Raw genomic sequence first — 14,920 nt, 5'->3', positions numbered from 1 at the left:
TTTCACCAAATATAATTTTAGCACACTTTTGGCTTTACTTTTGTGACTCTAACATGACTGTTAAATCTTTTTCAGTTTCTCCAAAGATCTGAGTATTAGATTTAGAATTATGTTAAACATTATGTAGTGATCCAGTACTCCTATATGTAAGTATATGAATGTACATATATAAAAATGTTCATAGCTGATATTTACAACATCCTTAACTGTATTTAATATGATTGTCTATCAATAGTTTAATAGCTTTGTTAGTCATAAAAATAATGTAGAGTAGGGAGAATAAACAACCTAGCACTGCCTGTATACACACATACACTCCAAACCTAGATGGTTCTCATGAACGTACTAAGCAAAGAACCAGATACAAAACTATATATATGCATTAATGACACTATGCATATAGTAAAAAAATTTTAAATGGTGACAATTGACTATAAAGTTAAAAGCCATTCAAATAGAGGGGATAAATAAGGAGAGGTTTTCTGGGCACTTTCCAGTGCCAGTTGCATTCCATTTCCTCTCCTGGATTGTGGTTTCATAGTCATTCATGTGTATAATATTCATGTGTAATGCTTTTTTCTAATTTTTTCTTTGTTTTACTGGTCATTATAATTTTATTGAGGGAGTTAAAGAAGAACAAGAAAGTGGAGGAGAAAGAAGTTTTGGGCCAAGTACATTTAGACTCAAAAAAGAGGGAAGAAAAAAAATTAAAGGCAACGATGGTCAGTAAATGAAATCAATAGTGTGTGATGCCATAAAATCTAGGGAAGAATATGTTTCTAGAAAGAAATGATGGTCAACTCTGTTTAATGATACTAATAGATTAGAAAATGGTCTTTTAGAATTCTCAAGAACTCTTCCCAAGGGTTGTGGGGACTAAACCCTGATTACAAAGAATTAAGAAGGGAAGTAGAGATGAGAAATTAGAATCTGAGAATAAAGAAACCATATTAAGTTGATTGTGTAATAAGAGGTGGTTGTAGTCAGAGGAGTAGGCCAGATATGAATTTTATTTTAGTAAAGTTAAAGAATGTTTATATACTGATAATAATCATTTAATAGAGCAAATAAAATGCTGATATCAGAAATGCATTCTGGAACTTGAGAGGAAGTGGACTACAGAGTGCACCTATGTAGTTGTCCTTAGAAGAAATAAATCCTCCATTACAGAAGAAAAAGATTATGAGGATCTAGATTTAGATAGGGGATGTATTTGCTAGTGAATAAAATGAGTTATTTCTTAATTGCATCTATTTCCTGAATGTGATACGATATGAAGTAAACAGATAGCTTGAGGAAGATGAAGGGTTTGAAGAGAAAGAAAATAGAATGAAATAGTCACCTTGGAATGTGGGCAAGTGTATGTTATTGGGAAATTTATTAGTATTGTCTTGACAGTATTGAATGTTCATTTGAGATTTGTGGTCATCCCAGAGTCTATTTGATTAATGAATCTAAGAAATTGTTCAAGGACTGCAAACACGGAAAATTAATGGCAAATGATTGTGGTTATTAATTGTGGCTTTAAATGCTTGAATATAGTGAATATATGGAAACTATTTAATTACTATTCAATTACTATACTTCATATAGGCCAACAGAGCACAAAGTAGAATTTTCTGTCTGAATTTCTTGTTGTTAGTCTCAATGGAGATTGTGGTAAAGGCAAGCTAATAATTTACTCATCTTTACATTCATTGAAGTATTTATAGGATCACTACTGTATACCTTTCATGGAGGTGGATACACTAGTGAGTAAAAATAGACATCATTTTTCTCTGGCTTCCTGAATCATCTATTTTAGAAGAAAACTCAGTGTTGAGTTATAGGCACTTTTTTTTCTGCGGCAATTTATAAAATTACTCTCAAATACTCTCTGCAAATTAGATTCTTAAAGTGAAAAATGATATTAGTGTGATTTTCTTCCTGAGCAACTATATTTTTGCCCTAGAATTTTTTTAAAAAAAGGCAACTGGATCACAAGTAATTATTTGGAAATAAAGAAATATGTAAATCATAAAGAAGTAAATCACATCACATGTTGTGCCACCAGGAGGATTCATGTTCAAGGGGCAAAAGAGGTAAATCCAGTTTTAGATTTAATTTTAAATTTTAGTATAAAAGGTTATTTCTTCATTTTTCTTCTAAATTTAAAATCAGTAAGAAATTATAAAAATGATTCAGGAAAACAGACTAGTTTGTGGAATTAAGATGTGGGGATCATTTTGGATCAACACTCTAATGTTGACTTTAGTTCATAAGAAATATGTTCAACTTCAATAAAGAAAATAAAGGGGAGAAAAGAATGGTTTAGACCAACAGGAAAACACTATACTGGAAAAAAGTTGCATATCTCAAATACTATCCCTTATGAAAAAAATACTGCTGTTTTGTCACTCACAATGGTTTTCCAGATTATTCTTATTGAGAAAACTAGCTGAAATGACCAACAATCCATTTTCTTGCATTCAGTAGGAAAATGAAATTTTAGTAGCCAGTGTATTTAGTAATACACCTATGAAACTAGATTAGAATCTTAGTTTAATTTAATCTAGCAAATTGGCAAATCTGACAAATTAGGTGTTTGTTGGCTATATTTTATCTGTTCCTGATTCTTAAGAAAATTAAATCAGGCCCTCCCTAGTGGTGCAAGGTGTTGAGACACAACCTATGATGCTGTCTGCAGCCACTGCAGCATGAGTTCGATCCCCTGCCAGGTAGCTGCCCACATGGCACAGCAGACCTCTCCTGACTCACCTGCTGCTCCCCTCAGCGGTGTCTTTCAGTCAGTCTGCCTGTTTTGTTCCCGGCTCTGTCTCTGGTGAATCCTCTCACTGCCCCCTTCCACCTCTATCCTGTATGTATAATTGTTTTTGTATGCATAAATAAATAAATCTTTAAAAAAAAGAAAAATTCAGTTAATAGTGTGAGATAGAACTATGAATCCTGGTCTTTCAATGAAAATATATTGATTTGATACATGATTAGTACTAGTTCTTGGGTGAAACAAAGATGAAGATTGTCTCTGTATGAGATTTGCTTGCAACCTAGTAGAGAAGAAATTAATGTAAACACTCTGGATATATAAGATATGGATTTCATCTTAATACTCAGTTAAGGAAACAGTTCCAAAAAGGGTAGAATAAACAATCCAGATAAGTAGAAAGTGATGAATGGGAAACTAATGGATTAATTGTATTACTGACTACCAAAAAAGGTATGGATAAGCATTATCCTGTTATTGTGATATTACTATGATTCTACTGGGAAAAAAACATGGAGATCAAATGCTTATCTTAAACTTTTAAATACTGTAAATATCATGCATCATGTATCAAAAATATTTTGAGAGAAAACTTTATACATATATGCCAAAGTAGAGATCATGATGCAGTATATATTTATTTACCTATAATACAGCTTCATAAAAAAATCAAAGCATGGCCTGTTTCATTTCATCTGGACCTGCACACAAATCTTAGAAATGTTTTCATTGATTCATTGAGAATTTAGTAAGGCACATATTAAATATTAAGAATGTTTTTTGCTACTGTGTGCTTTTGTATGCTATTCAGTATGAATAGTAATCTAAAGGTAGTTGTATCACCATTTTATAGTCAAGAAGTTCACTGTAAGCTTGTGCCTCTTGAATTTACAGTTCTCTTTTAAGGCAGTTGCTTCAGTTTTGTTCCATCAGATGTCACTGGAAATTACGTTATCTTGTGTCCATACAGGAAAATGGGAATACTTCAGTTTGGGGATGCATTTGAGGATTTAAAAAAAAAATATTAGATGACTGTAGGGTGCCAGTTGCTCTTTGAAGTGATAATAAATTACTGGTTGGATATTGTTTTGTGTGATCAGGTCTTGTTGACAGATGGGCTTTACCACTGTAAAAATCACAAAGAGACCCAAATATACAACTGGAGAACTCTGATTATTAATTCCTGAAGGCTGTTTTCCTATGGACTTTCCATTTCTCTAATGAATAGCCCTCCAACATTCAGCCTAGCAGAAAAAATCACTGCTGCTAAACAGGGCAAGAAAACTGAGACTCTCACTGATCATTCTGTATTTTCCTATTATAATTCTGTTTCAGTATGGACATTTCCCAACCTTCATTTGCTTTGGGTACCCAAGAAGATGAAGGCAATCTGTGTGACTTTTCTAGAACACAGACTTCTTATCTACTATGAGGTTTTAAAATGGCAACTGCTTAACTACTTGGAAAGATGGAGGAGTGTAATATCTTGTGTAACATATTTTTAATTCTTCTGCTTTTAGTTCTGTATCTCTCATTAAGTGATTGGGACTTCCCACTCCTGATTTATTGCTGTGTGACCTTATTTTGGAAATACTTTTGCATCTATAGGCTTTACCACTATTATGTCCTGAAAAATATCAGAATGACTCATGCCTTTCCATTTTCCAAAATTTAGTTGACATCTTTCATCTAATTTATTCATTTTGTACTATAATATTAGACCTTTTTTATCTATAATCATCATAGTTTAGCTTGATTATATTAGAAATTTGTGTAATCTGCCTTTCAATATATTTACTGTTGCATACCTTTTGTTTTCTCTTGAAGTTACAAATCTAAAATTTCCCCCAGCATTTCTTTAAAGATTCAGAAAATTTTATAAAATGATGTTGTATAGTCTTTCTCATAGATGAATTCCAGGATAGGACTCATTGGAAATTTTGTAGAGAGGGGGATTAAGCATTTGATACAATTTGACACAGAAATATTGCTCATTCAATTTATTAATGTGCACTATATCTACACTGTGTATTAACATTGAGTATTCATGGGTGGAAAACAGAAATAGGAATTTCATGTGTTGGAGAAATTTAAAATATAGACAGGTTTAGGAGTTTAGGAATTGTAGGTAAAGGTAAGCAATAGTGGAGGTCCAGGGCAAAGTGAGATCATCAATTTCTTATATGTTAGGATAAACATTGGTTTTATTCTTTATATAATAGAAAACAATGAGCAAGATAGCAATGACTTAACAATAATTCAAATAGATAAATGCAATAATGGGGAATGGATCAGATCAGATTGGAGTTGACAAGAAAGGACACATGTTTTAGACCATCATAAAGGTCTATGTGATAGATGATTGGGATTTAGAAAGAAATAGAAAAAGAGACAGTAGAAAAATAACATATTTAGGAATAGATCTTACAGAATTTAGTGTGAATTTGGCATGAGGAATGAAGACAATAAGTTCCCCAGCAGTGGCTCTTAATTCTTTATATTTAATGAAGAGTGATACCATTTTTTGAAATGGAGGAGGGTCAAAAGTTTTGGGATGGGTGTTGGCAAGAATATAAAAATATTATTACCTAGGATATATTAAATTTATGATTTCCTTGAGATAATCTCATAGTTTGACAAGAGGGTATTTGGATGTTTAATTCTGAGGAAAGAAATTTTAAGTTAGAGACATCAGTATACCTATAACCCTTAAATATTTGGAAGTTGATTAGATTTTTTAAGAGAGAGAAAAAGAGATTCAGGGTAGTTGTATTGCTTACATTTTTTCTGAGGAGGTGCAGGAAGAGGGCTACATTTTTTGAGTTCTTGTGGACAAATAATGACCAAGAAAGAATGTTAAAAGATGGTATTAAGAAAGAACAATCTAGAAACTATATATACATAAAACCGTATCAAGATTGAAAGAACAGTTAACATTGCTGAATGGTGATGAAAGGTCTATAAAGATAATAGTGAAATAAGCCTTTTGGAGCATGGCAAGAGTTTTGAGTGGAATGTTGGGTGCAGTGGCAGACGGAAGGGGGTTTATGATGATGATAGGAAGTAAATGATTAGAGATATTGGTATAGACAGCAATTTCAGAAACTATTATTTTTAAGACATGAGGTATTACAGCTTCTTTGTCAGTGGAAATTATTGGTTGACAGAGGACAAAGCTGTAGTGGGAATAAATGAAGGGACAAACTATGTTGAGAAAGCAAGGTCCACATTTGGAGAAACTTACTTCTCTGTTATAGAAGAGGAGGAAGTGGTGACAGTAGGAACATCATAGCTCCTATTTTTTTTTCAGTAATGTCCTTCCTATAAGTTATTCAGCTTATTTAAGATGGGAGAAATTAGCAAAATACAAAAACATTACTGATAAAAAGAATAAATCAAAATACATATAGTGTTGCTGGGTACAGTTATATGTCCATTGAAATTGGCTCAAAGTGTTATTGCTGATTTATACCCATTTTCCTGAATTAACCATAATTTCACATGCATATATATGTGTGCAGGGGACAAAAATATAGATGACTGGTTTCATATAAGGCTTGGGATTACCTCCTAGGACATGGACAAGAGAGACACTGAATTTGATTTTATAAAGTATGGAGATGGGGACAATAGCCAGAGGAGAATATCAGGGCAGTGGAGAGGTAATCTGTGTATAGAAGGGAGTGAAATGGAAATCTTAATAAGTGACAGAAAAATTCCTTAACAGAACCTTGACCATGTGAGTTGGAAGGACAGAAGGTAGATGCAGAAGAGTGTGAGATCCAGTTCCTGCTGCTAATAAGTTGTCCTGAGGTCATGGGAGTAAGTAAATAAATAAGAACTGAGAAAATTTAAATGGTAGAAGTGATCAGAGTGAGATCTAGGTTTTGGATGTGTATAGATATTGAATATGCTGAGTATGATGGCTGGTGATAGGTGGAGAGGCTAGGCAGTGAGATTGGTTTACATATGAAGCATGTGATCCTTCATCCTTCTCAATTATGATGTTTGACAATTCTGACATTCTATTTTAATTACATGATTTATATACTCCCTCACTCAGAATTACGTTTTAATAAAATGAAACTTATGATAAAGCTCTTTTCTGAAGATTATGACTAGCAGCTTCTCATTTTTTCTCTAAAACTTCAGCTGCAAATTTAAGGGAAAGGACTAACTTATTTAAGTTACAAAGAATCATGATAATTCTATAAGACTTGTATCTAATTATTAAATATTTCAAAATCATTTGTGGTAAATATAAATAGAAAGTACGAACTTTGATATTCATTTTCTATTGAAATTATCATGATTTTGAGAAATACAAATGCATTTTATTACATGCACTCAGGCTAGGCAATATGTACTAGTTTTAATTCTCTATCCTCTTACACTACTTAACCTAGAGAGTGTCAAGGAAATGAATAGACTGCTTCATATGCACAGGATTTGACATGAAGGAAAAGAAGCAAATGAACTGCCTTTTTTTTCTTTACTGCAGATTATACATTATAATGCAATATAGTAGATATACCTGCTGTAGATGAAATTTCTAACTGGGCCCTTACTAATTATTTTAAAAGTACTTTTAAGTCAGTTTCATAGATACTTTAATATGCAAAGTTGTTGGGGAAATGCTATACATTTAATTTAAATGACATCTTTTATCATGGCATTGTGTGTGTATATATTTATATCTATAGTTCTATACATATCTGTATATCATGCTTATATATGAAATTATATGATTAATAAAAAGAAAGCAAGTTAATTTCTGCAAGGTAAAACAAAATTGGAAAATACCTTAGTGTTTACTTTTAATCCAGTGTTTAAGATGGCATAGACCTCCAAATTTGCTCACAAAATTTATTGTTCTGTGTTTTACACCCAGAATATATGTAGTACTCTTTGATCACAGAAATTAAACATGATCTATTAAAAGATGAGGATATAAATGTGAATTTAAATTCATGGCCAAACTAGAATTTAATTATTAATTATAAAGCTTAAATTGAGGATTATGAATATCTGTGAAGATACAATAAAAGGACTTTTAACACATGTGCTTGAGTGGAAGGATCAGAGTCAGGATTACCAATGATAAAGGTGAATTGGAACTACTCCTCTGTCTCATGGTTTCCTTTGATACCTGTTTTGTGCGTCCAAATTGCCTATGTGATAATTACATATGTTTTAGTGGCTCTGTTTTTCCTCTAAACAAAGATATTGCCATTTCTGAGTACATTTGCCACTTGTGCCAGGATGTCACCAAGTTCAGGCAAGACTAGGCTGAGTTAGCACAGTGTGGAGCAGACAGATCTATTTTATTCGAGTGTCTATCCAGAGCCTGGCACAGTACCAACAAACTACCTTGTTTGCATTTTTTGTTGTTGTATATATAAGCAATATTCAATATACAAGGGGACAGAAAATAAAAATTGTAATAATAAACTCTGGTATAAATCAGCCTTAATTCCTCCTGATGTAGGGACTGAGGGATTTTCAGAGAAGCAAAAGCGTTCATAAAGGGACACGGTGTGCCCATCCCCATCCCATTCAACCATTGACTGAGAAATCTCTTTCCACATGAGCCTCTTATATCCTCTTTTCTGTTCCCATAGCTTTTCAGTCATATTATGGCACAGAGACAGAACCCGAGTGTCTATGAGGGTCAGGCCGTAAAAGTGAATGAAAGCAGAATACAGGAAGGTTGAATCCATGCCCTATCTCATGGACTACATGACCTCAACAGCAGCTGACTTGTGCCACTAGAAATGCTAGTCCACTGCGGCAAGGTCATCTGTATTTTAAAAGTTTTGAAGTATCTATTTTTATATATTGGCAAATAAATCCTCCCAATCAGAAACAACAACGTATCACTGGAGAGCAAGAGAACACATGCATGACATAGATCAGTCCATGATCAATCATGGGAGATGCTTTCATTCCCTTTGGGTCTCACCTCCAGGTTCATACCCTTTTTTTGTGCTGATTTTCAATCAGTAAATTGCAGTTTCCTGATAAATGGTATACAATTATCTTAAAAGGGTGGCAGAAGGGATGTCTTTGCCATGATGTAAGTTCCATTTGTGGTACCTGTGAAATACCCTGTCTATTTGGTTACAGAGTAATAGCATTTACCTCTCTTGTGGACTATTTTTTTCTAAAATCATAATTTTTCTGGTTCCCATGTTGGGGCCTGATTCATGGTTTCCTTTTAGAGGAGTGGCAAAGAGAAGAAAAGGGCAATCCTGCTTCTCTTGTAAAACAGAGGTTAGCAGGACATATGGACACAGCCTGGGGATGGAAAATATTGAAAATATTGACCAGTATATCCTGGAGGTTAGTCAAGATCCTAACCCTGGTGGGTTCAAGCAGAAAAAGAACACATTTATAAAGGATGCTTTTCAAGGAGTTGCATGGATGTATGGAGTACATGCATGGGATAGGGTTTGAGTTAGAACTATATGCCACATTTCTTAGATTTCTTCTAAGTTGAGATTTCATAGAACAAATCATTTCTCTTATAGCTCAAATTCTTGACATTTGCTTAAGTCGGCATTTAAACATCACAGTTTTAACTTCCTGACTGATAGGGATCTGAATTTGTTATTTGTCTTCTGTATACAGATAGTATTTTGATCAAGACTGTGTTGTGTAGAAGGCTAAACACATAGTAGGTGATCAATACACATTTATAAAATCAAATTGCATTCATGTCTGCAAGTCTCAGCCTACGATGGTATACATATGGCCTTAATTTATGTTGACATTAGACTATTTAAGAAAAGATTAAAGTGCCACCTGCCAAATTTTTTAAAGCAAGGGAAAAACAGATTTGCAGAAATATTGGAACAGGAGATGAGAAAGTAAGCCCAGAGGATCAAAGACCAGATTATATTCAACCCATTTTAATTCAACAGATATTGTTGGGTGTCTAGTCTGTGGAGGTTTTGTGTTAGGAGCTGTGATGATGTGAAGATATATAAGCACAGTTCTGACCTTAAATATTAAGATCTCTATTATCTTCCCTTCATCCTTGTGATCCCAGAAACTACTATTATAGTGATCTTATGAAAGAGCTATATGAGGACATCAGAATCTTTGGGTTCATCATTAACACATATAAGACAAAGTGTCAGAGAAGCTGTCTTAAAGTGATAGAGTATTGTCACCATTAAAACTTACACCATCATAGAACTGTGTTCAGTGTGGAAACCTGGGAGTTGTGAAGTCTGTGGGTCAAGTGGAGGGTTCCCCCAAAGGCATTCTGTGGTGTCACATGACATGAGCACCATTTTAAAGAAAGCAATCTTATTAGATGGCAGCTACCTAATAATAACCCAGAAACATCATGCTGACATACATAGGGTGGAAATCATGCCTTCCTGCATGCAAATGGAGCAATCCTTCCTAAAACGGTTTGCATCCAAGGACAGAATTCTTATTCTAATCCCTGACCCAAAGTGGGGTAGAAATCTAACTGGAGGGAATGCCAGCCCTGGCAAGGCTCTGTTTGTGGGTAACTCTGGTATAAGAGGAAGTTTTTAGTACCACTAGAGGTGGTGCTATGGGCACTGATGCATAGGAGCCAGATACAGTGGAAGGAAAATAATGAAAAATGCTGATTAGGAGCTCAGAGAAAGGAATGGAACATTTGTGCTCAACAATAAAATGTAATGCTCTGTTAATCTATTTCTTGGCTGTCCTTACTCTGTAGGTTTTTAAAATACACTTTTGTTCCTCATTTAGTTCCTTATACTATATTTCCTCCTTTCTCATCACTTTTCTTATTTTGACACCGACTTTAATTGTGAATAGATTCAACTCTGCAAGGGCCTGAATATGAAATATAATGTCAGCATCAAGAGAATCAACACTTCTCGCTCCATATAAAATCAAGAATGTTAGCTATGGATAGTGCATATTAGAACTATCCCCAGCAGGGGCTCAGGAAGGGTTCATTGTCAAAGCCATGCACAGAGTCCCTGAATTCCTAGGGTAGAAAAATAATGTGTGTCCTTAAACATCCATGTCATAGATTTAAAAATGAATATATATGTGTGAGTATATGCATTTCTCTGTCTACAAAATATATACATACAAAGTTTATCAGAAATATCTAAGTAGATGATGAGAGAGTAGACCTGGAATGACTCTGTTAACTATTTTTCAGTGATGTTCCAAATTCCAAATAGCTGATAAGTGGAATTTCTCCATTTCAATTTTAGAAATAAGAGAATTTTGGATGTATTTCCTTTAATAGTTTTTTTTTTAATTCATCTTTCTACCTTCTTATCTGTAGCATCCTTAATTCTATTTTCCATTTTGCACTATTGCACTACCTTCTGTGATTTCTGCATAGTGGAAACATTTGAGGCTAAGTTTTACCATCTCAACTTAATTTCATATGTTAACTACTCCTTTTTCTGTTTCAATTATATTTCCTTAATTTTAAAAGGCGATTATGTATGATTTGATGTAGGTTTGAGTTTTACTCCTCATTTAAAATATCGGCATTTTATTTTCTATTGAAATGACATTGGTTTACATTGTTGTTAGTATTTTGGAAGTACAGGGCCTCCTTCAGGTGTAGTTATGGTGGAGTACCCATCACCAAAACACCCACAGTCCTGCACCATAGTTCATTGTGCTTTCTCTCCTCCCCTTCCTTGAATTGACAATTTAAACTGTGCATTGACATCAACACCTGTTGTGGTTTGTTTTGATGTCTGATTTTTTTCACATTTGCAGTTTTAGGAGATCCGGGTTCCCAGTTGACATCTCCATTCTTGCAGATTACAAAAGTCTGTCTTATTAGATATATGTCATCAGTGGTGATCTTACTGTGGATGAAATTCAGATCACAGATTGGAGCAGCATACTTTCGTTAGTGGGAGCAAATAAACGGAGGGTGGACATCAGGTTTAGAAAGACTACTCCACAAACTTTCCCTGAGAATAGCCTGATATACCTACCTAGACTGCAGAGGACCAAAGTGGAACAGTTAAACCTTGACTCCCTAAGGTCATGAGCCTCCCACACAACCCATCCTCTGAGGAAGGGAAGGGATGAGCCCAGACAGGGTGTACACATGGCCGAGTGCCACGGGGTGTCACTGCTATCAGGTGGCACAGATTTAATCTACAGGCACAGAGCTGCTGATTTGATTTAGGATAGCAGTTGTTAAGAGCAGAAGGAGCTGCTGGCACAAATGGTGGCCCTCTCGGCCAAGCATGCTTTCCAACTGTCCTGGATTTGGGAGAAAGGAAAAAAGAGTCACAAGAGTGAGAGAGGGAGGGAGTGAGTGTGGTAGCAGACCTATTGAAGACTTGGGCTGTAGCTCACTCAGAGGAATTCCATTAAATGAACTCATCCGTCATCTTGCCTTTTATTGATGAGTGGCATTGCTTGGTGGCAAGTGACATAGCAGAACAAATAGCATCAGAGTCCTGGCTCCTGTTCCGCAGCACACACAGACGTGTGGGCCCCCAAACAATGAGTCATTACTTATTACATCCATTATTAACTCAGCTCAGCCTCATTAGGCTTAGAAATTGAGGAGAGGCAAAAAAAAAAAAAAATCAGAAGCTAAGTAACACCAAGTACCCACACATTTAGGGGGAAGGGGATGGGTGGGAGAGACAGTGAACAAGTGAAGGGCAGTTAAAACTAGCACCTCAGCAATTGTGACATTTTCAAATCCTGAGGGTCACGGGTAGTTGATTGTGTGTTTTCCCTTTTCTGACATGATTGTGTTGAGGACTACATTTTAAAGTAGTGGGGCTGAAGTTGAAGAATATAGAAAGTACATCATTAGCCCTTGGAGATAAAGTTTATCAGGACTTGTGCAGTCTCTTTAATAAGGGATGCTTGGTGGTTGCTCTATGCTGAAACCCATATGCATGGTCACATCTTAAGACACTTCTAAAAGTAAGAGACAACCTGCTTCTATCAAGCTGTGTGCCTGCTAACTATATCTCAAGATCAGGAGATAATTTTCTTTTGGTTGCCCCACATACTTTTTTACCCACATTTTCTCAAAAGTGACTTCTGCCTGCAAAAGTAATGGCATTTTCTGGAGTTTAAGTGCTTCCTAAAGAATCTAGTTAATTAAAAGAGAAAATATCTTGCATATTTTAACAATGCTCCACAGTAATGGAAATGCTATGAAGCTGAATTATAAGTAATTCTTTGAAAATGATTATCATTTGTATCAGTAGATGATGGTGGAGGGCTACAAGTGCTTGGTTGGTGGGTGTGATGTGGTAACATATTTGGAGAGGTGTGAACCGATAACTCTAAAACATAGTGTTATAGGCCAAACATTGCCTCAGTAAAAACTATGGACTTCTGTTTCAACAGCTTGGTGTAACAATACTTCTTTTGCTGTTAATTATGAGTAAAAATAATGTTTCATATGAGTCCCACATGAGACTAACCAATCCCAGTTAATTTCTAGTTAATTTAGTCAAAGTGTTAGCTATATTTTCCTCCATGAATATTAATAAAATATCTTACTCGTGTGGCCATGACTTTCCAATTCTAAATGTATTATTTGTATGTTTTCAAATGCCATCTTTTTTAATACAATATTTAAAGAAGTTTTAAGGCCATAAGAATACATATCTTGAATTCTTTTATTTGAGCTACTAAAACATTCATTTTGCTAGGAGCCAGTTGAAATCTATAGTAATATTTATCATGCATGGCATATAGGTTGTGCAATCAAAGTGCATATATAGGTTGACATTTGATAAGTTGTAAGGTTACCAAGAGAAAAAAAAAATAAACCTTTAGATTAAAGCAGAGATTGGAATTCCTCCCTTTCTAGAATTATTTGGTGAAAATATTTTAAACAGAAAATAAAAGCAAAATCAGTGATCAAAATTTGTCACACAGGTAAATAGGTGTATACATATCAATGTTAACTTTTCCTTTATGATTTTCTATGTTTACTCTTAATCATACATTTGGAAAAAGTAATTAAATACCTTAAGATTATAGAGTTAGAGGGTAAGATTGCAGAATCCTGAATTTTCACATGGATTTAGGATACATTTTAACAGCTTATAAATAATTGATATACATTTAACTATCAAATATAGTCTTATTTCATGTCTATTATGATTATAGAATTATGAACAGTAAAACTACCCTATAAACTCTCCACATACACTAGTATTAGATAAGAACAAGGAGCAGAAAAAAACATGGTGGAGGAGGAAGCAAGAGAAATATAACCTGCTAATTTTTAAATTTAAGTTCTGAATATATTTCTTTTAAAATATATTTCATTCTCCTTTAGAATAGATTAATCATTTATCTGTTGTCCATGGTTTGGATGAAGGCATTTACAGAGAAGAGGGATTAAATATAAATGATAGCCATTCTTTGGGTTTTATTCTTGAAAAACATGTATTTCAAAATATATTCAGCTATTCTCTCATTTGGACTTCCACAACTTTTAAAGATCAGAAGTTTAGATCTGCCAGTTTTATGTATCTGTAAATTTGCATCGTAATAATTTTACTCTCTGGAATAACAGGATAAGTCTATCTTTTTCATCAAACATCCCTTAAAACCATTCAAGGATAATTATTATGGCTCTTAATAGTCTTCTGTTTTCCAGCTAATGCACACTCAGTTCCCTCAGCTGTATTACACCAAAGAGTCACTTCAGGCCAAATCAGAACAGAGAGAATAAAAGTTTCTCTGTAGTAGGAATACAGTAATTTAGTGGCTTCGTCTGTTCCCCTACCTACTATTTTCCAGGAAAATAGTTGAGTGGGTTGCATAGGAGAGTCCATCATCTCCATTCTTCTAATGCAAACAGCTTAGACCTGTAGGATAACCATCAGGCGTATCTAAATCTTTTTTTTTTTTCTTTAATGCACAGCTGTTTTTCCAGTGATGACGTCATGTAGACTAGAGGCTACCACCTGACAATTTTTTTCTGCTACTGCTTGAGGTTTCTCTACCAAGGAACCTGGCTCTTGTCCAATCCATCTTATTTTCCACTAAAAATTGCTGTGATGTGTTCCTTTATAGTCCAACAGATTTTTGTAAGGGTTATTGAAGAGAATGCCCTTCTCCCACCAAGAGCGCCTTATGCTACAGAGCAGAACTGACACGTGTCCTCATTTTTCACATATA

This window comes from Talpa occidentalis, unplaced genomic scaffold (genome assembly GCF_014898055.3).
Source record: "Talpa occidentalis isolate TD23 unplaced genomic scaffold, MPIMG_talOcc4v2.1 talOcc4.13, whole genome shotgun sequence".
NCBI lineage: Eukaryota > Metazoa > Chordata > Mammalia > Eulipotyphla > Talpidae > Talpa > Talpa occidentalis.
The sequence above is the reverse complement of the archived record's forward strand: the minus strand, read 5'-3'. Positions refer to the sequence as shown.